The 22,894-nt window shown below is 49.1% G+C and overlaps 1 protein-coding gene across 1 annotated transcript in view; it reads left to right on the top strand.

Moving 5' to 3' along the window:
- Window positions 1–4,950: 4,950 nt before the first annotated feature.
- Window positions 4,951–22,894, top strand: part of LOC119108423 (glycine receptor subunit alpha-4) — a gene marked incomplete in the record, with an annotated part of 70,564 nt that continues 52,620 nt past the window's right edge. Inside the window, 1 exon segment of the mRNA XM_037231993.1 lies at window positions 4,951–5,006.

Raw genomic sequence — 22,894 nt, forward strand, 5'->3', positions numbered from 1 at the left:
CTCCCTTGTTGGATGCTGGGCCGGCCTGGCCGGTCCGGCCGCCGGCTCGGGTCACCTTGACCGGCACGTCGCGCCGGGGCGCAGCCCTGCGTGGCGCGCGGCGATTGGTTCGTGACCACGTGACCCGTGTCGGGGTCGGGTCGCCGGGCCGCGTGGAGCGCGACTGTTGGTGCAAAGCCGGGCGAGGCGGGCGTTACCGAGATGTCGGCGTGCCGCGGAGCGGAGGCTTCGAATAAAATGCATCGCGAACCATGCCTTCGGTCAATCTCGGCTAAACTTGCAGTATGCCGATGACGTAAAAATTTCCAGCAAAATGACGTCCCCGGCTGACCTGCTGTTGTAGTATGATCTCGATCATCTGGTAACGTGGTCCAGGGATGATAGAACGTGCCGACATGTTTGGTAAGGTCGACGACAGAAACGTACATTTTCACGCGACGTTTGGTGCCAGAAATACTTTTGACACACACTTTTCGTGACGTCCACAGAAAATAATGCAGCACACACCACACAACCTAACATGAAACTTCCACACATAGATATCATGTCTCCATGGTAACACATTTCGTCACTCAACACCAGCAAAAATTTCCGTTAAGACCATTTACCGTACCCAAAGACACCGAAGTATCTTCTTCTAGGTTTCACCCCATCCCGGCGACAACAGGATCCATTAATTTTAAGTTGTTCGCTCGACCCGGCGACAGACCGGCGACAAATCAGTGTGTTTCCCTTGACCCGGCTGGTTGGCAGATTCACTGTTTTCAACTTTCGTCGTCCCAAACTAGCCAGTATGAAACGCTGAAATATCTAGACGTAGGGATGCATCTGGCCTCAAAGGCATGTTTTAATCATTGCGATGGGACTGATACGGGATGGGCACTGCCTTCAATGCACTGCGACTTTGCAAACGGCATTGGCATTGCAGCGTCATGAATACCTGCCTGGGGTTTAAATTTTGGGCCTTGTTTATTTTGTTGGCGGTGTCGCGGCTCAGCAGTCTGTCCGCAGTGACGAGAAGCATTGACTGATCAGGGTACGACGGTGCGTTGATGCGATCGAGGTAAACATTGACCTATGATTTTCAAGACAACGAAAAGGTTGTTGACTCACTGCAGCAGACACAAGCGACCAGCCTTCCTCCATTTGGCAGGAATCGTGGGTTCGATGTCAAAAGCTAATGACACTCCTTATGAAAAGGAGTGAGAGATGTTCTTGAGTGCCCATTTATGTCATTTGTGCTCTTGTACCAATTGAGAACCGTTGCCAGTCATATGGATCTTCGAATGAAAGGTGCACCTAGTGTCCTTTGCTGTCCAGGGCTCCAGTCTCTTCCCCCTCTGTAAAGAAATGTGCCAATCAGGGAGGCATCCGTTTTTGGAGGCAGATTACGTACCTTTTACTGCTCCGCTTCACTACTCAGAGCATTTTACCCTACATCACTGCTCAAAAGCTATGGACCTTTTGCTAATGTCATTTGTGGTGTCTGTACATCTGTATAATACACAATGATGTAGAAAATGGAAAGACGATGAGAAGTGAGGAGTGCGGTGGTGTGGCAAATGTAGGCAATGGGGAGGGAGGGGAGGGGAGGGGTTACCGACTTTATTGACAAGTCCCCCTTAACCAAGAGGTTTCCAATTGCCATAGCAATTCAGCGAAAATCGACATTTGGTTCCCTATGAGGACGATGTTGACTTGCTGCTGGTGATAGCACTTCTACTGTAACAGGAAAACTGATGTCTGTAGTAATGTAGTAATGTAGCAATAGTTGTAGCAATGATGTAATAATGAAAACTGATGTCATGAACATGAAAACTGTAGAAGTACATCACTTTACAATGCTCATTCATGTGCACATTTTCTTTGCACTTGTAGACATGGCATTTACATCAATGCTGAGGTCATGTCTCTATTTTTCTTGTTAACATTAAAGGAAAACATTGTCTTGATGAAACCCTTAACATAACCGTGTATATTAAGTGCAGGTTGTGCAGGCAATCAGCCTACCTTGTATGCAACCCACATTGATATTGTAAATAAATATAGTTTGGTTGTGGCACAATGACAAGTATTGACAGTAATGTAATAGCAAGTATTGAGTAATGACAGTGATGGTAAGTAATGACAAGCATTGTGTAATGGCAGTAATGACATAAATAATGACAGCAATGACATGTAATGACAAGTATTCAGTAATAACAGTAATTACATGCAATGACAGTAATGGAAAGTACTGAGTGTTAATTTGCAGGCATGATAAGGGGGAGGTAGCAATTCACGGGCCTCACAGTCTCCTGCCTTCTAGACGTGGTCGTCAACAGATTCAGTCTTCTTTCCTTGGATTGTTGGCAATTTCTACTATTGATTTGTGTTTAATTTGATAGAAAACATATTTGAGGAGCATGACGGGCATGGTCGGTGAATCAGGTTCAGGATAAGATAGGTTTATGTTGTAATAGGCCTTTTTCTCATGTCTTTTTGTAATCTTCCAGCTAGAAGTATTATGTGTGTGTGGGGGGGGGGGGATTGAGGGGTCCAACACAACATGAGAGTTGAATGGGGGGCCAGGAATTGGTTTGAATTGAAACACCCGCATCATGCACGGCAAGTGTTACAGATAAGCTTAGATTCGCATGCTACTTAGCGTGCAAAGGACAATTTGGCTTGCTGGTTGAATTTCTACCAATGCATGGATGTTGCTGACGAAATGTGTCATTCTGAAGAAGTAGCTGATTTGTTCGTGATCTGATATACATATTTCTACACCGGAAAAAATAAAACAAGTAAGAAGGGATGATAGCCACAATTTTACCTCTTATCCTGATTCGCTTTCGTCCTGATGCGTCCGCTCTCGTGACGCAGACTGCGAGAAGGCGGTGGGCGACCTTCTGCCGTTTGCCAACTAAGAAAGGTAGGACCTCTCGGAAAAAACATGAAATGGCTTTAACGAGATCTTGCGATTGGTAAAAGTCTCACGTTGTTAGCTGACCCACTAAAAACCAGGCCTAGGGTCAAATTTACCTGAAAATTAAACCATTTCATTTTGGTGTCGTGAAATGACGGAACCATGCAGCGCAGATACATGTAACATAGAGAGGCATGCTCCCTGTTTAATTATCAGTACAATGGCATATAGTCTTATCTGTTCCGAGCCTATATTTGTAACGTAGGGTTTCGTTAATCTAACAGTGTCAGCCCTTCGCACGCGGTCCGCGGAATCGTCGCTTGTCGCCCGCCGTCTCCCCCCCCCCCCCCCCCAACCTTGGATTGTCTTTCAGCGCTCGTAAAGGGCCGTCGGCTCTCCGAAACCAGGAATGATAAGGACACGTTTGCGGTGCCAACACACGCGCAATGGATGCCTCAGAGGCCACCAAAGATTTGAGCGAGACTGCCCAATGTGCCGGACTGGTATCCTCAGAAAGCCTTGAGGGGACCGGAGGCATCGTATCGCCCACCTCCCCGAATTCCAAGGCGAGTATGTTGTTAAGAAATAGAGCGGTCTGATTTGAAGCTGTCAACGAATTTAAATGCCATTTGCTTTTTGGCACACGGCGAAAGGCGCCCGCCAGGCAACACCTGTTGCGCCAGGCTTGGAGCATGCCTGAGTTTAATGAAGGTTGAGGTAGGGCTCGAAGCACAGACGTAATTTTCATAAGGGACATGACCTCGAGGAGGCCCGCATATTGAACGCCATCTCCCAGTGCTGCCTGGAGCCGTTTTGAGCTCTGCGACACATTCAGGTGCCTTGGCTATCAAGGTCCTCGTATTTTTTGGCCGCCAAGGAAAGCAAATTCAGCCGTAGATCGAGTTTAAACGTGAGGCCCCGGCGAGTCCGACGGTGGAAGACGACTGCGTTTGTGGTTGGGCTATCCCATAGTTTAGGGACGGTGTAGCCTTCGTGAGGCGATGGCGATACCACATTTGTCTTCAATGGCACACTTCAAGGAAGGTCTTTTTGGAAAGAAAGACACCAAACTACTGATGATCGATGACAATTGAATACTTTCCTTCCATTCATGGCATTCATGTGAACCGAGCCTGGCGAGATCACTGTGGCATAAGTCCGATTTCCTCAAAGCGAGTACAGATTAAGGATTTCAGCTTTCCACGCTGACTTGATTCAGCTCCGATGTTGCGCCTTCAAACTGAAACGCCATCGTTGTTATCATGGTCTCATCATGTTTCCAATTTTCGTTACGTTATCTAATATCGGGTCAGCACCTCCGCAACGCTAGCATCCACGCATCAGCCCCTCTTGTTTGTTACTTGTTTGATATGACATCGGAACCTAGACCTGTCACATTTTCAGTGTTCTGTGTCTGTTCACCTTTCCACATAGCCTATCTGCATCTGGTCAGAACACTACCGCACCTGAGCGTCACGGCCGCGCCTTGTCTGCCTGGTCTGCAGTCTGCCTCTGCTGCCCTCGCGCGCCGCCCCCCCCCCCCCTCCAAAGCGGGCGTCCGCACGCCACCAGACCCCTCCTAGCACTAATCACGCATCGGGCGTGGCTCGCGGGCATGGGTGTACCGACGCCGGGACCGCAGTTCGCTGCCGTCGCGCCGTGCTGCCACTCGGGTAGGAGGCACGCACCGGAGCGGCCCGCACCAGCGGTGGGCACGCACCTGCGCGTTGCACAGGCTCCGCGACAGCCGTGCTCCTCGCTACATCTGGATTTGGATCTGGACTCTACACGAAAGATGGCCTCCTTGAAATCCCAAACGGCGCAAGTCCATCTGGGTCCCACGAAGCCGGACGGACCAGGTGCGGTGGCTGCGAGGCCCGCTCGGACACAGTGCGTCAGCGGGATGACGGCATAGCTTTGCGCGGTGGCGACGAGCGCAGATGGGTCCCACGCGCCGGCGGTGGGCCGGCCGGACCCCGGCCGGCGGACTCCGTGGCGCTTGCGCGTCGTCGGCGGCGGCCGTTGCGCCGCCGACACCGGCCGGCAGTCGGTGTGGCTCTGATTCCAGAGGCGAGTGGCCGGCAGTGCGCCCTCTCAGGTGAGCCGCCGCTGACCCGGCCTTCGCCCACGACCCACCGCTGCTGGGGCCGAGCGGCCACCAGCAGCGGCATGGCACAGGTGACGAGAGTTGTCTGCTCGAGGGCTGCAGCGGCCGGCCGGAGCACCCGGCTTGGCTTGAACTTAAGATTCATGCGCGAATTATCCCCGACATCACCGCTTGTCAGCTCAAAAATAGTTTAGCTGCAGATGCACGTTACTCAATCTAAGGATCGTGCAACACAGAGTCATTTGATACGAGCTCTCCTGATGATCACCTTGAACGCGTTCTGCTCCAGCCGAACAGAGCGGCACAACTTTGGAAATTGTGTCGTGTTGCAGCTGTTTGATGGACAGTTTGTGACACGTCCAACTCCAGGTCGATTTCTGTTTTAAAAGCTGTTCTGGCTACCGTTTTCTTACTAAAAACTTGGATTACATTGGCTTTTGGATGTTGAGCAGCGGTTGAGATAATCTCTCTGCAGCTTAAAACCCAAAGTTGAAGATATTTTTGCAGGCGAAAGGCTGATGAGCACTGGCAGTCTTAGCAAAACAAGGTTTAAAAATAGCGTAAGGGAACTTCTTTGAACACGCCCCAATAATGCAAAGATAAGCATAGATAATCCGAGAGCATAATTGATCAAATATGATCAAGGTCATCTAAACCGTTTTTGCGCGCTAACACAACTAAGACGTTCAGGGAGTACTCCAAAACGCTTCAATCCCTCAAAGATGCAAATGTCCGAAAACTACACGCTTCCGTCATATTGCCACACCCACAAGCTGCATAATTTAGCAGCAATTCGGGTATAACTTTGGCCTACGGCCCTTACGGGCGTCCTGAATCAGACGTGAAGAGGACGGTAATCGGGACGAAGAACCCCGCGGCCACATGTCACAGACGTGTACGTCCTCGTCCTCCCGACGTCCTCCCGACGAACGTACTCCGTCGCAGGTCCTCCCGACGAGCGTACCCTGCCACAGCTCCTGCCGACTGACGTACTCCGTCACAGCTCCTCCCAACGGACATACACTGCCACAGCTCCTCCCAACGGACGTACCACGTCACAACTCCACCCAGCTGACGTATCCCGTCACGGCTCCTCCCAGCTGACACACCCCGTCACAGCTCCTCCCAGCTGACGTATCCCGTCACGGCTCCTCCCATCTGACGTACCCCGTCACAGCTCCTCCCATCTGACGCATCCCGTCACGGCTCCCCGGACGAACGAATAATATGCACGGAGCGAACTACGTGGCATCAGATATTAATTAAAATCTTAGGTCACTATTCCAAGAGTGGCTCCTGGCCTCCTACCTGGGGTTATCGAAAGGTCATTATATTTGCCAGCCGGTCTGATTTCATCGCCCCCGACTGGCGCGCGGCGCGGCGATCGCAGCCGGCGGTCGGGATCCGTACTCGTGGGAAGCGGTGGGTTCGTCGGGCCGGGGGGAGTGGTGGTGGGGCTCGATTGGCTCGGGGAGCGGGGACAAGGTTTGCCCGCCCGTCCCGAAGAGTGGTCACGGGGTTGCCATGTGTGGGAGGGGTGCGTCAATCCAGTTACTGTCATCTTCACGTCCAGCTCTGGACAGCCGTGAAGCCCGTCAGCCAAAGCATTGTCGCCAAAGAGTGTGGGTCGTTGGCAACGGGGTCAGTAGTTCTCGGACATAAGAATCTTTCAGCGATTAAAATGCCTTAGAAAAGTCTCTAGACATCTATGTTGTGTTAACGCGTACATATGGTTCAGATGACTTTGATCAGATGAAACCATGAATCGACAAGAGTAAGTATAAGGATGAATCATGCAGACACTCGTTCAGCATTCGTGTGTTTCTGGAATCTTAAAATGCAGTGAATTTGGCGTAATGAATTCTTTACCGACAAAATTTGACCAGTATGCGGAGATATAATAAAGGCTACCATATCCATCATCATTTAAAATCTTGTTCCAGATTATAATTGTATGTACTTTAAGGTGCCACATTCTGATCATTCTTCGAATTAAACAATATTTCTTTTAAAGCGTAAACAAATGTTTGCACACTTGTCATGTGTTCTTCTTGTATGTCCTATGATTACGTCCGTATGGAACTTGAACTTGATTCGCGGAGAGAACTACTCATTATTTTGAGTCATAATCACGGTGTATGGCAGACCATTCCAAGCAAGGCCGACATGGCTCTTTGTTGAATGAGTTAAATGAATGTAAATTATGGTGTGCATGCATTCATATTGAGTGCACGCCACATGAGGCATATGTTTTACGAACCGTCATCGGGATTTACGACGCACTCAGCTACTGAGGTTATATGGCGTCACCTGTCTGTGACCCTGGCAGAAAGGGCGTGAACCATGTGAAATCAAGCCCCGTTTCTTTGGTTTCCCAGTCGCATTTGAACTAATTTTGCTGTTTATTTACGGGCTGAATGTTTTGTGACACGAGAAGGACATAGTGTTTCTTGAGCGTGTCTTTTCACAGCTGTTGATCCGGTAGGTTGGTCCAGGCAGCCGATTTGTGACATGACTGCAGCAGGTGGCTTTCCATAGTCATGTGTAGTGAAGTCGACTTTTCCAATGGCGAACAATGCCTTAGCCACTTTTGGAAGGAGAAATAGTATCAGCAGAATCAGGAGTTGGTTTCAGCCAAATAGCGCACCGCCCCAAAACGGCCGTAAACATAACAGAGAGTGGCTAAACACTTCCAACAGAAGAAGCTCGGTTGTTTCTCCAATGTGGAGTGTTGATCACGTTTCTCCAACCTGAATCAGCCGAATTGTTACCTTGGGGCTTCTTACAGCAGTTCTTTTCCAAAAACAAACGCAAAGCCCTACGCGAATCGAAAAAAGCAGCACCGGAGGAACTGAGCCCGATCTCCGCAGGACTTTGCGTGAGAACGCTGAAAACTCGTGCACTGAGCACGCACATGTGAATTACGTAACGAAGGACGAGAGAAGCGTCATGAATATGTCATCGATCGAGCTGGCCTAGACTTTGACTGACTAGAAAGCCGGACGTCAAGTGGAAGCTTGCCAGACAGTGCTGTGAACCCTCATATTTGCTTTACTTCAAGGACAGTGCTATTAATATTGCACTTGGGACGGCTTCCGCTGGTACCCAGCGTGCCATTAAATGACTGTGCTACAAACCCGAATGTTCCAGAATCTGTTTAATAGCGTGTCATATGCAAACCACTGATACCTGCACGTTGCGATTAACAACGAAATGTGCCATGAAGGAGTTAAGGTGCACTGAAATTGTGCTGGATGTACGAAAGTTAATATAGAGTCAAATAAATTGGTGGGTCATTTTTGAGACAACTGATAAGCACTTCAGTTATACGCATAATTATAAAAGTGTCATGGCTGCCTGTGACGAATTTCGGTGCACTTACAAACGCAATGGCTTAGCCAGGATTTAGCCCAGGAGGTGGCCAAACGGGGTCACGGGTCACGATTTGCATTTTCGCAAGTCCCCCTGTTCATCGCCGTAGGACCCGTTTTTTCATTTGGGGGACATGTTTAGACCCATAATTCTATTTTGATGCCTTGGCACCCACTCTTTATTCTTAAAAAGCCATTGAATCGGTTTAAACTGTCAAAAAGTACTGAGCTCTTTAGTCCTAGAGGACTTCCACCACCTCCAGGAAGAGGGGGGGGGGGGGGAGGGAGGGAGGGGAAGGCTTGGCGCCAAAAACATACCCTTTGTTACGCCACTGCACGATCAACACTGTGAGTGTCTGTTATCGCCCTATTTTCTTTTAGCACATGTGATGGGAAGCAAGCTTACCTAAATTCCGTCGTCATAGAAATTAACTGCTAGTGATCTGAAAAGGAGATGTCTGAATTTACGCCTGATTTTTGCATAATCAAATAAAGCTTGCCTGGTTACATTTTCTAGTGCCACGTTTTTCTGTCGGTATAAGCCTTGACAGTATCAATATTGCCGTATAGCGTGTGGAATGCAGCACCGTACTTGATCAGTTCAGAAATGATTACCACGAGCCCAGCTCTGCTTCGCTTCGCGCCGCCTATGACCTGACACAGGCCGCAGGCGGGCTGAGATGTGACCAGCTGTAACTGAGATGTGATGTGGGCTGAGATGTGACCAGCTGTGGAGCCGACTTCAGATCAGCTCGGCCCACAAGGAGAGCGCCGGGAACATCTCATACGAGTTCTCAGTCAGCGCCTGTGCACGCTCCAGCAGCCCACTGTGTCCAACTGGAATCGCAGCGTCTCGCCGTGTCCGAGTCTAAGTATAACCGCATGGCAGTGAAATTGCGCTCACAGGATTATGAACACACATTTCGAAGACGTTGTTGTTAAGATGTTGGAAAGAATGTAAGCTCTTCGCGGAGTTGTGAGAGCCGAATTTATGATCAGGAGTACATGGTTCATCACCGAACGCATCGCGGTTTGTCAGTGATCGGTTTAGGCACGGCAAAAAACGGGCGATTGACGTAATATGCTGGTTATCAGACTTTAGCTTCCTCATTTGTGACGACTGTGGTGTGTTGCATGGACCGTTTCATAGTGGTAAAGGCTGCCTATAATTGCTTTGCACGACTCAATTCCTGGTTGAGCACGTTCCTGAAACGCACTATGTGGTTCGTTCAAGAAGGCAAGCAGTCTGGGGTCAACTCGAAGAGCCATTCATTGGCTAGCTACCATTCCCCTCACGATCGCTGTTCAGGCTCGTTCCTGCGGCCGTGTTCATTTGCCCGCACTGGGAGTTCAGCGCATCTTTTGGCACTGCCAGATTTGGCCGCGAGCCAGCCCGGCTCAGATTGTTGCCAGAGCTATCGCAGACATTTCTGCTTTGAATGCGCGGAGAGTAGAGATCCCTGATGGTGAAGCTCTTTTTGGATTCAATTTTTAACATCGAATCAAATCCGTTTTAGATGGCCTGGAATCGAATCTCGGACCAATGAACTTTTTCCAGGCTTCTAAATCCAAGCCGGCCAAGCCGGCGATTCGGCTGGCCAAAAATAATAGTATTATGAATTCGCGCCAGTCCGGTTTTACGTCATGAAATTAATTGCCATTGATAGGGAAGATTGGACAAGGCAATGCTGTTAATTGTTCAGTTAATAATGTCCACTGACGACGACTTTACAACAGCCGTCATCAATGTGTCAGTGCTACAATACTTAATCTGGCGCATGACACGTTGGGGATCATTTTTCATAACTATCAGATGCAACGGAAATTATCAATCATGCTCCAATTATTGTAGTCCAGATCTCCCATACACTGCAACATGGGAGCGATTGTAATTCACTGATGGCCAAAATATCGTGATGACATCTGACATTACCTGACATTTTAAAACTTCGAACAACGTACAACGTACCTACACGTGGACCTTCAAAGTTTCAGCAACCTGCTAATCAGTTGTCACATCCTGTACAATGACAGCTATTTGTGTTAACACCTAGTGCCCCGATGCATCCATTGCGTGGCAACGCAGCGTCCTTCAGTTTGTCTATAATGCAGGACGTGAGTAATATGGCACCAATAACTTTTGCTTATTTGGCGCACCACATGTGTGTATGGGACTGTGTGACTCCACATGTGACTGTGATGGCACGCTTGCTAACCTACACCTCATTTCGCCACCCTAAGAAGGCTTGTGCTCCATGGCTAAACGGATTGGACATGACCACAAATTAGAATGAGGCATGCTCTCCCTCTTCTTATTTCCTTTCCTGACTCAGGTGCGCGTCTGGGAGCTCAAAGACACCTCGTGGCACTCATCCTTTCTGCTAGGTTGAGAGGCACGCGACGTCATGTAGCCTTAGCAGCTGAGTGCGTCGAAAAGCCCCAATGACAACTGTTCACGGATCTCAGACATGGTTAAAAGCAGCACGTTCTCGTTTAGCAAACAGGTGCACTGTAACTGTAGGAGAGGGCTTCGACTGCCGTCATGGCTGCATTTGGCACCGACCCCCCACAACGAGTGCCTGAACAGGCGGGGTGAAGCTATGCCGAAGCAGGGAGAGCACACTGTTGATGGGTAGTTATCCATTGGATTTTATCATGATTTTCACGGCACAGCCAAAGACCTTCACACCCCCGTACCTTCCTTGTACCACACCTTGGCCCAGCACATGCTCGCAGGGTTACATACGTTTGTCTGCTACAAATTCTGCCACCTTGATTTTCCGTCCTTTAGACGCTACATTACATGCTGCTGTTCACCAGTCTCCTGCGGCCGAAAATACACTACCACGCTCCCTTTGTGTTGTGTTCGCTACCAGGCAAGCGCTATACGCTGCTCAATGCTCACTGTCACCATCTCACGGCGTGGCGTTGACCCAGGCACCCATGTTGCGACTGCGGCCAACAACAGCGTACTGCATGGCACCCCGTCATAAACACTCCATGCATCCACTGTGACGGGGCGGCAGCCCGTGCGACGGCGGCCGCGCGGAGCCTGTTGCCGGCGTCGGGCCACACGCCGCCCGCTTCCGTCGGTCCCTCTTGGGCCATTAACGACCGGGACGCGGCCAGCTCGCCATTTTGCCACACCTGCGCCCGTCTGCGGAGAGCCTCTCCAGGTGACGATGCATGAAATACCCGGCGACGATGAGGGCCGAGGCAATGAATATGCAATCCGACGGCCCGACGGAGCTGCCGGCGGCTCCATGACCGCGGGCGGGCGACCTGAGCTTGGCTCGGGGTCCGCGAGGCTGCGAGCTCGCCCAGTCTCACCAGATGCCGGAAGCGACGCAGAGGTGTGTGGACCGATCGATGGCTCATCGAGTTCGCCGTCGATGCGGACCGAGACCACGAGGACGCCGCTGCGCCGGTTGATATTGGTGAAGGTGGCCGGCTCCAGCGGTGCCGACCCCAGAGGGCGGCGGCGGTGCTCTCGCCGCTGAAGCGCAGAGCCCGGGAGGGCGAGCCGCTACATCAGCTGCCTGTTTTGTGGCTGGCGGCCACAGACGCGGACTTGTCTCACCCTTACTTGCCTCAGAGGTCTGGAGACGTACCGACCTGCACAGCCTGCATGCGCATCTGGTTGACATCCCAGCGCTCGGCTGATTGGGTGGTAAGGGAGGGGGGCATTGGCTGCTGACAGCACCGAGCAGCTGTCGCACCGCCCAACAGCTCATAGTACTGCACTGCTGGGCTGAACAGTAGCCGGCGAGCTAGCAGGGTGGCAGCCGAAAAGAGGAACCTTCTCTCGAAAAAGGGATTTTCTGGAGGCGTAGTGCTCTCCATTAAGTTCATATGAAAACCTTGGGATATGTTTCAGGACTTCTGTAATATGGATATCATGCATGTCACTTGCTTATGCTTCGATGCCTTGCTTTATCTATCAACGTCAGATCTAGTTGCAGGGATAAAGCAACTTGGAGAAATGGGAAAACAACACTTTGAGTTTGAACCAGTGACAGTTTTATCATCCAAAAAGAGCCATGACAAACCTATAGGCAGTTCAAAATCGCTATCACCAGCACTTTTACATCAGTACGACACCATCGGCTGCGCAGGACGAGCGAGCTAATGCCAGACGTGACAGTTACACGTCTGCAACATGTAACACGCCGGAACTTGGGCCAATGACGCCAAACAACTCAAGCAGCCAGTGAGTTTGATCAATGCATCGGGAAGTCCGCTGTCATAGACGCTTAACAGGCAGAGTTATTCTGACATACATTCGTGCGCTAATTCAGCTACACATGGCTCGAGAATTGATAGGCTGGTCGGAGTCTGGTCAAGTAGGAGAATAAGGTCGACGAAAGCGATGGATTTGCCATTATTTACAGCTGGGGAACTTGCGACCGAAGCAAAGCAAAAGACGTAAGTATTTCGAGTGAAAATTGGTCACGATGAACAGAGGTAATTGATAAGTTGTCCATTCGTCAATTGTTTATTCGCGGAGTTTGCATGGCTTACTGTCACCCGGACAAAGCCGTGGTGTCCTGTTGTCGACATTAACTTTGGAAAAGGTCACATTGGAAGATTTCTGATGTATTACTGACACACATGTGGCTCGGACATCTTCAAGATCTGTCGTAGCCGGTACGTTCGTCAAACATAGTGCGTTTGGTTTTACGTCTCCACTTGCTCCACTTGCTGAGATGTGACACCGATCCCAGAGACGCCCAAAACAAGCGTACTTATCTGCGCACAAGGATACGTGACAGTCTGTACACAAAGACCTAAACTTTTGCCAACACTATTGTCCGTTTTGGTCCCCATCCGAGTGCGTCCGTGTCGCTGCGTTCAGGGTCACCGGTATTGAACCAGCCTTTGGCAGGTATTAACTAGGTGCGCGCGAACATACCGATACTTTTTTGCACCAACAAATTTAAAATCATTCAGAAATGTATGAAGTCATATAAAGGTCACACAAATTCCGATTCCTCACTTGAGACATTGTGTTCAAAGTCAGTAAAGTATCGCCATTGATTTATTCGTGCCCACAGTATATCAACACGAACCAATGCATCAACAGACGGTTGGTTGTGAACCAGCATAAGGCGGTAAATTACAAGCCTTAATCGCGAGCCGTGTTTTGTGATGCACACCATAGGAACGTGAGCAGTTCTTCTGGTCATTATGGGCATGAGGCTACTGTCGAATAACTCAAGAATAGCGCCGTAACCAAGAATGCAAATGGAAGTAAAACACATGCTATCACGGAAAAATATGCCAGAACACCACAAAAAGGGTGCAAAGTGTGCATATATTTCATCGGTTTATTGGTTTATTGGTCGGTTTATTTCATACAATAAATAGGCAAGCTACCTTGCGGCAAGTGGAACCACTGCAAGTGAGCCAGCCCGTCCGCTACTGTGGGAATTCTGTCGCAGCCAGTCTGGCAGCGACTTTGACATAAAATAGTTCGATGACAAACTCAAGCGACGGGGTATGACAAGCAGGTTTGATAGATAGTGGGATTTTGAAATCTGGAACAGTGGTGTGTACTTTAAGGCCCACCAATGTTTACAAGTGAGCCTTTTGCATCATATCTGGTGCTTGCGTCAAATTCGTCAAATTTGAAACACTGCATTCAACTGAATGGAGGGGCTGAAATGGTGTCGACATTTTGATGTTCCAGGAAATTCCCGCTGAATTAAACGACTTGTATGTGCACAACTGAATATTTTTCCTGCATATGCTTCAAACAATGCCTTCCTTATTTGGCGCGAACTTGGGGCAAGAGCTTGCAAAAATGCGTTCAGAAATCGTGACGGCCCGTCCAGGCCAGACCAGGCCGCGCCGCGCCAGCTGATTTTTTCCCAGCTCGAATTACATTCGTTTGGAGTGCAGCGATACCCACAATCAGTATTTCACAGCCGGTCTTGGCGACAGCAACTATACTGCCGTACTTTTTATTTATCTGGGATTTACGAAAAAGAAAAGGTAGCATGTTTTGTTGTAAAATTTGCATCCACATTTGTTTTATTGAAGGCGCATTCACGTGTCCGTTGTTCTGCTTCGGGTCTACAAGAAAAAACACCGCGCAGGACAGAGATACACATATACGCAAAGTTTAAGTCAATGAGTCAGCGATTTAAAAGATCAAGAATGCCCGGAGCGAGAAGGCATTAACGTCAACGTCAGACAACTTGGTCAGATTTCCTTGTCGTGGGGTTTGGTGGAGTCAATACAGCAACAATGTCAGTGCCTGTAAGAAATATCGTCGAAAGCATGTCGCATATGGCACAGACGTTTGTATCATGTCAACTTTACCAGCCTTAATTTCCTGCAAAACTTCCATTACTGATAGCTTCAATAACTTGGAATCACAGCTCGCTTCCAGTGTGATTCTGCTGCTTCTTCAATAACCGTTTCTCCGTGTCACCGAATCGAGTGCACGTACGCTCAGCCACAGTTCACAGGCTACAAACTCTATTGTTGGATGTCGATATTGCAGTGGTTAAACTGCGTGTCTGGGAAACCAGAGGCATGGGGTTCCATTCTCCGTGGTGTCCGCCCTTCCTGCAGTCGTGAAAAGGGAAGACACTATTTAGCCTTAGCAGAAACGTGTGTCGCAGAGCACAAAAGACGGCGAACCGGGTCATGGTTTGCTCCTATCCAAATGCAGTGGTAGCTTTCTTGCGGTAACCGACTCTCCAAGCTTTAAATGCTGGGCTGTGAAAAATAATGCGTTGCAGTTGTGTTATATATATATATATATATATATATATATATATATATATATATATATATATGACATTTATTTACATACAGTTATACACATTTATATACATATATGAATAAACCAACATTTATGTCATGTTTGTCTTAAAAGTCAATAAGGATATCCATAGCAATCACATATGACGGTCTGGCAGTTGGTATGTGCTTTTTATAAACATGCCACCTTTGTGAAACAGAAGGGATACATTTAGCCCCTCACTTGCTGACTGCGATGTGAAAAATATGTATGCTTTATAATCTACTTTACTGTTATTTTTTAAAGATAGGTAAGATTTTTGTGTACAGGTGGCTACGTGGAAGATACATCAATATTCTATAGAAGCATTGTGTATATGAGGCAAAGGAGGTCTGTCACACCCACTTTTCAGTGGCATAAATTATATAAAATTTTCGAAACCATTATTGTTTTTGGTATTATCAAAGCTAATTGGCTGACAGGGGAGACAGTTTAATTCCTCCAAAAACCTATAGCAGGCAGAATATACCTGAAAATAAAAATTCACAACCTGCGCATTTTAAACCAGGCTTCCTTTTCCAGCCGCAAATCATGGCAACCTAACCCGGATTATTCGGCGGGGCTAATCCAGCTCTCCCCCTCAGGTTTTTTAAAGATACCTCTGGCATGTTTCGCGATTGCGCCCAAATTTCCAGTAGCCTACGGCGTATCCATTGCGTAAGCATTGCGACACCAGCAGCGTGTCCCTAGCCTTCCTGGTTGCGAAGCAGTGATGGTTTTCGATAACCGCTGCACGGCGATCAGCAGCCTGAGCGGGCGGCGGGCGGTAACCAACAATGCTGCGAATTGTACGCGGTGGGCCGACATTGTTATATCAGCATTGCTATATTTACATTGCCATATTAACGAAGCCATCCATCATGAACATATGGTCAAAACGGCTCAACATATGCACAATTGTGCTAATAATTGAACGAGGATTACGCATGATTACGTTTGGAGTCGCTATAAGGGTTGGTCTCATATATGTGGGCATGCAAAGCTGAAATAGTTCGATTTTCCAGAAAATATGGCATTTTATCTGGCATAATAAGATCAACTGTTGACCTAGAAACATTCCACTTACTAGCAATCGCGAGATCTTCTTGAGATCAACCCACTGATGTTTTCCCCAAGTACTATCTTCCTTGGTTTGGAAACAGCAGGGGCGAGGGTGGCATTGACTCCTTATCAGTTCTTGTTATGAAAAACGGCGGATCAGGGCGAGGGTTAAAGCTCATTCAGAGCTGCGAATATCCGTCTGGCTCACATTAGACAGAACGGACACCTGGAGACGACCTGGCGTCGGCGGCTGCGGACAGAAGGAGTTGGTCTGGTAACTGAGGTTGGCCGCGGGCCGGGTATCGAACCGTAGCGATGCAGAGTGGCGGCGCTCCACGCAGTGTCGGCCCGCGACGCTGATAGCGGCGTCGATAATTAACGTCAATTTCCTGCCACCGGCGATGCCTGTGACGCTGCCCTATGATAAATGTAACGTCCCCGACTCCTCAATACCCTTCCATATCTGTAATTGTTTATTTCCGACTGCCACGACTGATGATAGCCCACCCTATTCACCGGGCAACAAAAGACGATGGTGGTGCGTATTGGTTAGGATCGAGTGGACTTTGCGTTTCGACGCGGAACGGTTGGGCGTGTAGAAGGCAGGGCGTAGGCCACATGATTAGATCAGTGTTATTTCTAGTGCACCCTCGTTTTCAGTCTTAGCAAGCAGGTATGTTCCCGGATCACCTTGGATCTACTCGTCGTGTAGTGGGAGATCGCAGACTTGATCATTCACCTTTCAGCGTCGTTTGGCTCACGTGACGGCCGAGGCCGCACGCCAACTCCTCATCTTCCACACGTGCTTCTGTCTTCTGTATCTTTGCATAGCTGCTGTGCTTTAGCAATAATTTTTATATGACACTGCCAGGTTCTCCTGACTTTCAACAACACGGGCATCCATTCGCCTCAAGCCATTAACTGCCACAGTCATCATTGTGTTTCTCCCACTGGTAAGACGGGGCCGTCTTTCCCTAATTTATTCATGCCTTTTTTACTCTCGCTGTAACTCCACTATACTTGCTTGTGCGAGTGGTGCGAATTTCGCCAGATACACTGCCAGTGTGAACCAGGGCAAGAGATAATAACATAGATCGCACCTGAGTTGATGGCTGAGTTCTGATGCGTTCTAACTCATAGATTTCTCTGAAACGAAACCGAAGCACCTAATTATATCCCAAAGTGATACAAAACAGAGTCAAGAAAGCGTCTCTCTCTCTCTCTCTCTCTCTCTCTCTCTCTCTCTCTCTCTCTCTCTCTCTCTCTCTCTCTCTCTCTCTCTCTCTCTCTCTCTCTCTCTCCTCTCTCCCTCACCATCGGATTACAAGCCCGCTGTTCCAGTGAAGTCCTGTAAGTGACAGTCGGGGAAAGTAACGGCCTCCTGATGCATAGTACATACGTGCCAGCATCGACTTGGACCTCACGTGGCCGGCGGGCCGGTCTGGCTGGGGTACTGTTCCGGATCGCTGACCCGGCCCTGTCACGCGTCCTAGCCGCGGCACACAGCAGCAGTCACGTCACGTGGTCAGGTGAGGCTGCCAAGGTCGCGACCCCGCGGCGCCCCGGCGGCACGAACAGTCTGGTGGTGGGACAACTGCACGCAAACAGCGTCTGGACTTTAAAGACTAACTCACACGTGAGGCTGGCGATGGTGGAAAATCATCGAACCGTCAAGCCGTTGAGTGAAATGAAACTTAATTGCTAGCCGTGGCTTGAAATTTCCCTCTGTAAGCGTCTTCATTTATTTCCGAGCATGCACCGCAGGCACATACGCGACAAAAACACGTCTAATGCGCCATCGTCTTCATGTGTTTCGTGACAAGCAGTACTCTATACTGGATGTATCTTCTTCAAGCCAGCGCCATGCGACTATGATATAATGCCTGCCTGGCACAATCCGAATGTCCCTACATGACAGATGCGGATAGTGTCTTATCGGTAAAGGTATTGTGGTAACGGCAGCTTCGCCATTGTTCCAAAAACACCGAGTTTTCCGGGAACAATTGTGACTGTTGCCAATAGACAATAGGCACCTGCTAGCGATGAGGGCCATGCGCATTTGCGACGCACGAAGAACAGATGGCCGACGAGTATCGTTAAGAGCGACGTCGACCCAGAGAGACCCATCGCTAGTGATAGAAACGGCACATGGGAGCTCGAAGGATTGATCATTTTGGTTACTTTCTATTGCCGATATTGACACATATTTGAAGTGTGTCGTGTCACGCGCCTTATTTTTGAACATTCGTTTTTACCTTACCTGGTTGCTGTCGACCAGGCAAGGCAAAACTGTCTTAAAGCGTTGGATATTCTCATACAATGTCACGCTGAATTCTCGACGTCTTGTCTTAGTCGGCACCCTCTAGCATATTAAAGATCGATTTTTCAGATTACAGGCTAATCATATGAAAAAAGAGCCCAAAACTTCCTCATTGTATCCAATCGCCTTCCCATGTGTGTTTATATACTCGATTAGCAAAATTTGAAGAGGAGATGCGCAACTCCACTAAGCAATCAGACTACATCAGACGTCACCCACCAATCACGGTGACGTTATGTTTCTATTCGTCAATTTCGTTCTGTTTTTGAAGATCCTTATAAATGGTAGTTCTAGTACAGCAGTGCTGTGATCAGGTTTGCTATCAGTGTAGATGACGTCATGCTGGGCACAAACCATACACGAAACAAACCGAACATAAACGCATTTAAGTTCATGAAGTAAGGCAATGAGACTGCTTAACCAAGGAAAGAATACAGGAAATATAGTACTTTAGTTCTAAAACAGCCACAGTTATGTAAACCTTTGTGCTCTACAATCTAGTTGTTATTTAGTTTAAAATTACCGTTATAGGCAAAATGTTATATTGAAGCCACCAAACAATTCATGTCCAGGCCCAAATGGTGCTGGGATGACGGCAGTCACATGACACATTTACATTCATTTGACGCATATATTTGTGACCTAGCTTCCTCTGCGAACAACATTTGCTGCCCAGGCCTTGGAGTAGAACCTGACCATGCTGGCGGCAGTTTTTCGCTAAGAAGGAAGCAGTGCTGTGCCCTGGTTTCGCCTTAATATAGCAGCCTCATACAAAGCAGGTCGCGTAGCAGACCGTGCTGCAGGGGCAGACCGAGCGCGCACCACTGCGGCTGTTGTTGCTGAGCGCTTGCGTTCACTGCACCTCCTGCAGTCGTTGAACAGAGGGCTGCCTTTAGACTTGAATCGTGTCACTGACGGTTCAGGTATGGCTCGGCGTGTTCGCAACCATCAAACGGAAATGGATGGCTCTGCTTTCCTCTCCTCTCTCTCCTCTCATCCTCCTCTCTCTCCTCTTCTCTCGAACTCGCAGGAACACCCATCGTAGCGAATGGAGTGGTACTCGGACAGCTGCGGGGCGGACCAGAATATAGCAATCAGCACCGCCGCTGCGGGCTCGCCGTCACAATCTGGCTCAAGTGAGGCGCTGTTAAGCATGCCGGGACGATCGGACGGAGGAGGGTCTGAACAGTCTGAACAGTCTGGGCAGTCTGGGCAGCCCGACAAGCCGCGCGGTGCGGACAGTCTGTCGTGCGAGAGACGGAGCTGCTGCGACCGGACGGCTCCACTGAGCCAGCGGGAGACTGGGCGGCGGTGAACCTCACTCAGGTCCAGCGGCTGTCGCGGCTCACCAGCTGTTCCAGCTGCCAGATTTATTGGGGCGTCACTTCGAAGGTTAGGTGGAAGATTGTGGCCATGCCATCATTGGAATGCCACGTAGGGTTGTTACAGGTATGAGCTTGAAATGTATGTCGACAACAATGATATATTCGCATTGCCTTGTATTTCAATCATATGCTGACTGGCTGATGTCTAAAATTTCAACTTTCTAGTTTTCCGGAACACCCACATCAGGCAAAGGCGCTCGCCAGAAAGGAGTGGGTCCCCTCATATTCCTTTTTTTGCACCGAGGTCCCAAAGTGGGTCATCAATATGATACTGCTGGCGTTAAAGATTTGATATTTACTGCTGTCACTTTCTTTCATCCTTTGTTACTCCTGAGAGCACTCCGACTGAGAATAAATGCTTGATGGTGCACAGAGAGGAGAGGCTTGATGGTGGGCAAAGGATTGATACCTGCGAGCAGGAAAAATGCCTGATGCTTTACAAAGGAGGGAATGGATAGTGGGCAGAGGAGAAATGATTCGCTGTAGATAGGGAAGAGTGACTCGGTGTTAAGAAGAGAAAAGCGACTTGGTAATCGGCTAACGAGGGATACTTAAAGGTGGCATGGGATTAAAAACGAGGTGGGGGCATTATAGCCTGATGTCAATCACCTTTTGGTGAAGATCTACGTAAAATTCAAAACACGCTAGTACGTGTAAAAAAGTCACATTCAAAAACTGAATTTGGCCCACTCGTTTTTAAGACGATCAGCATCGCTGTGTGGCTGGTGGAGAGCAGAAATTCGAAAGCAAGGGAGAATTAATTTCTCGATGGGGAAGGTGGCGGGGCGAAGACGGTGCGGGGGCGCGGCTTGTCCGTGGACAGGCAAGGGATAGAATCGCTCGTGTGGACCGGAAGCCAGCCCGCCGAGAACGAGTGGACGAGGCGACGAGGTGGGGCGCGGGGAAAGAGAGGTGGGTCAAGCCCCGATCGATCCAATAACGGATCGGCAGCGGAACAATATCACTGCGCCGGCCCGGCCGCTGACGGTAATATCACACAGAAAATACAGTGACGCCGCCATCGTCGCCGCGCCGCCGTCGGCCAAGGAGCGGCCGCGGGGACAATAAAGTTCCGGCGCCGGCGGCCGGGCCGGCCCGCGCTGACGGAGGAGGTCACCACGCCGGCGGCCGGGCCGGCCGCGCTGACGGAGGAGGTCACCACGCCGGCGGCCGGGCCGGCCCGCGCTGACGGAGGAGGTCACCACGCCGGCGGCCGGGCCGGCCGCGCTGACGGAGGAGGTCACCACGCCGGCGGCCGGGCCGGCCCGCGCTGACGGAGGAGGTCACCACGGCGGCGCATTTCAGTCTGGTGCAGCGCGGGCAGGTCGCAGGGGTGACTGCGTCTCACCACCTGCGCGGTATGGTCGGGCTTCATACGAGCTTATTAGGCGTGGTATGCTTCCCATGGAACAAAATGAGATGCGGGTTAGATTTTATTTCATGACGAACGCATATTTGCACTGCTTTCCATTGTCGTACATCATTATATAGGTGAAAGACAAGTCCTATCGCGCAGGGTAGTTCTGCGCATTCCGAACATTCACTAGTGCACCCACACACATTTTATGTACATACTGTCATGCCGCACATGTTTGCCGATCTCCAAATGTTTTCTCTACAGGACGAGCTGACTGGCACCTCGGTACCTCGTGCCGACGCTGAGCGGCGTTGTCGCTGGTGTTGCCGATCTGCTCTGATCCACGTGTTATCATCACTTAATGCGCCATGCATATTTTGTGATATTTTATGAGGCTTTGTGTGTCAAGCCAGTTACGTTGCCTGGAAATGGTGCTCATGTAATTTTGCTTTTGCCAGACACTGATCATTAGGGCACCCAGGCTCAGCAGCCGTTGCACACTGCGAGGTTGCAGGACGGCACATGTGCTGTACGCTGCAAAGATCTCGTGTTTGATTGACCTACGACGCTTTGGCAATTGCATTTCGTATTTGTGCACACGGTAAACGTTAATTTCACATATTTTATTATGATCACTGTTAATTGGCATGTGCGAAATGTGTCGCTTCACATAGTCCTAAGCTTTGCTTATGTGGAAAGCCAATACCAAGATTCATGTTTGTCACTAACCCTGCGTCCGCTCCTTGCAGTCTGCATGCGTCAAACAAACAAAACGTAACCCTGTTCATGTCAGGGATGGAATGGACCCTGTCCTAATCCATTTTTAGCGGATTTTCTCGAAATAAGTTGGGGCAGGTTTTACAATTTTGGGGCTTTTACGAAAAGTTTTGCGTTCTGAGTCAAGCCTTTGGGTGTATGACTTACAGAGAAATGGTTTAAGTTCCCAGTATTGAAAGGGAACCCAGGTGAAATTCTGCAATCCTGCAGACGTGATGTTTCCAGCATTTTTTTTCTCTCAATTCCTTGCGTTTACAGGGGTAGCTGATGCTTACGGCGAATAGACAATGAAACATGAGTATGGAGGTTGCAAATTTACACAAGTAGCATGCCGATGAAATACTTCGTGGTATCCAGATTCAAATGATCGCGATTCGGAAAACATGTGCACAAACAGTATGCATATATATATATATATATATATATATATATATATATATATATATATATATATATACACATGGTGGTGTTAAATGCGCGTTCTGGTTTCGCGAACTGGTATAAACAGGAGCATAGCTTAGATATATTTCAGCACTACAGTGTTGTGAGCGGATGATGTGAGCAAATCTGGAGGATTAAGTTTTTTTTGGTATAGATGCACCACATGGATGATGAAAGATGAGTTATTTAATCTGGAGCACGGAGGGCCAAAACTCTCTGGTGCATTTCATCTCTCACTCCTGTGCATCATGTAGCATCTAAAATTTATTCGCCAAAGGCGATTTCGGGAACAACAGAAGGGAATTAAGTGGCATCTAGCAGCGAGCCTTGAGCTGAGGGCCGTATAATTGGGCCGCGAGGCAGTCACCTGCCTCCG

The sequence above is a fragment of the Pollicipes pollicipes genome, unplaced genomic scaffold (assembly GCF_011947565.3).
Source record: "Pollicipes pollicipes isolate AB1234 unplaced genomic scaffold, Ppol_2.1 Scaffold_6686;HRSCAF=7923_pilon_pilon_pilon, whole genome shotgun sequence".
Taxonomy (NCBI): Eukaryota; Metazoa; Arthropoda; class Thecostraca; order Pollicipedomorpha; family Pollicipedidae; genus Pollicipes; species Pollicipes pollicipes.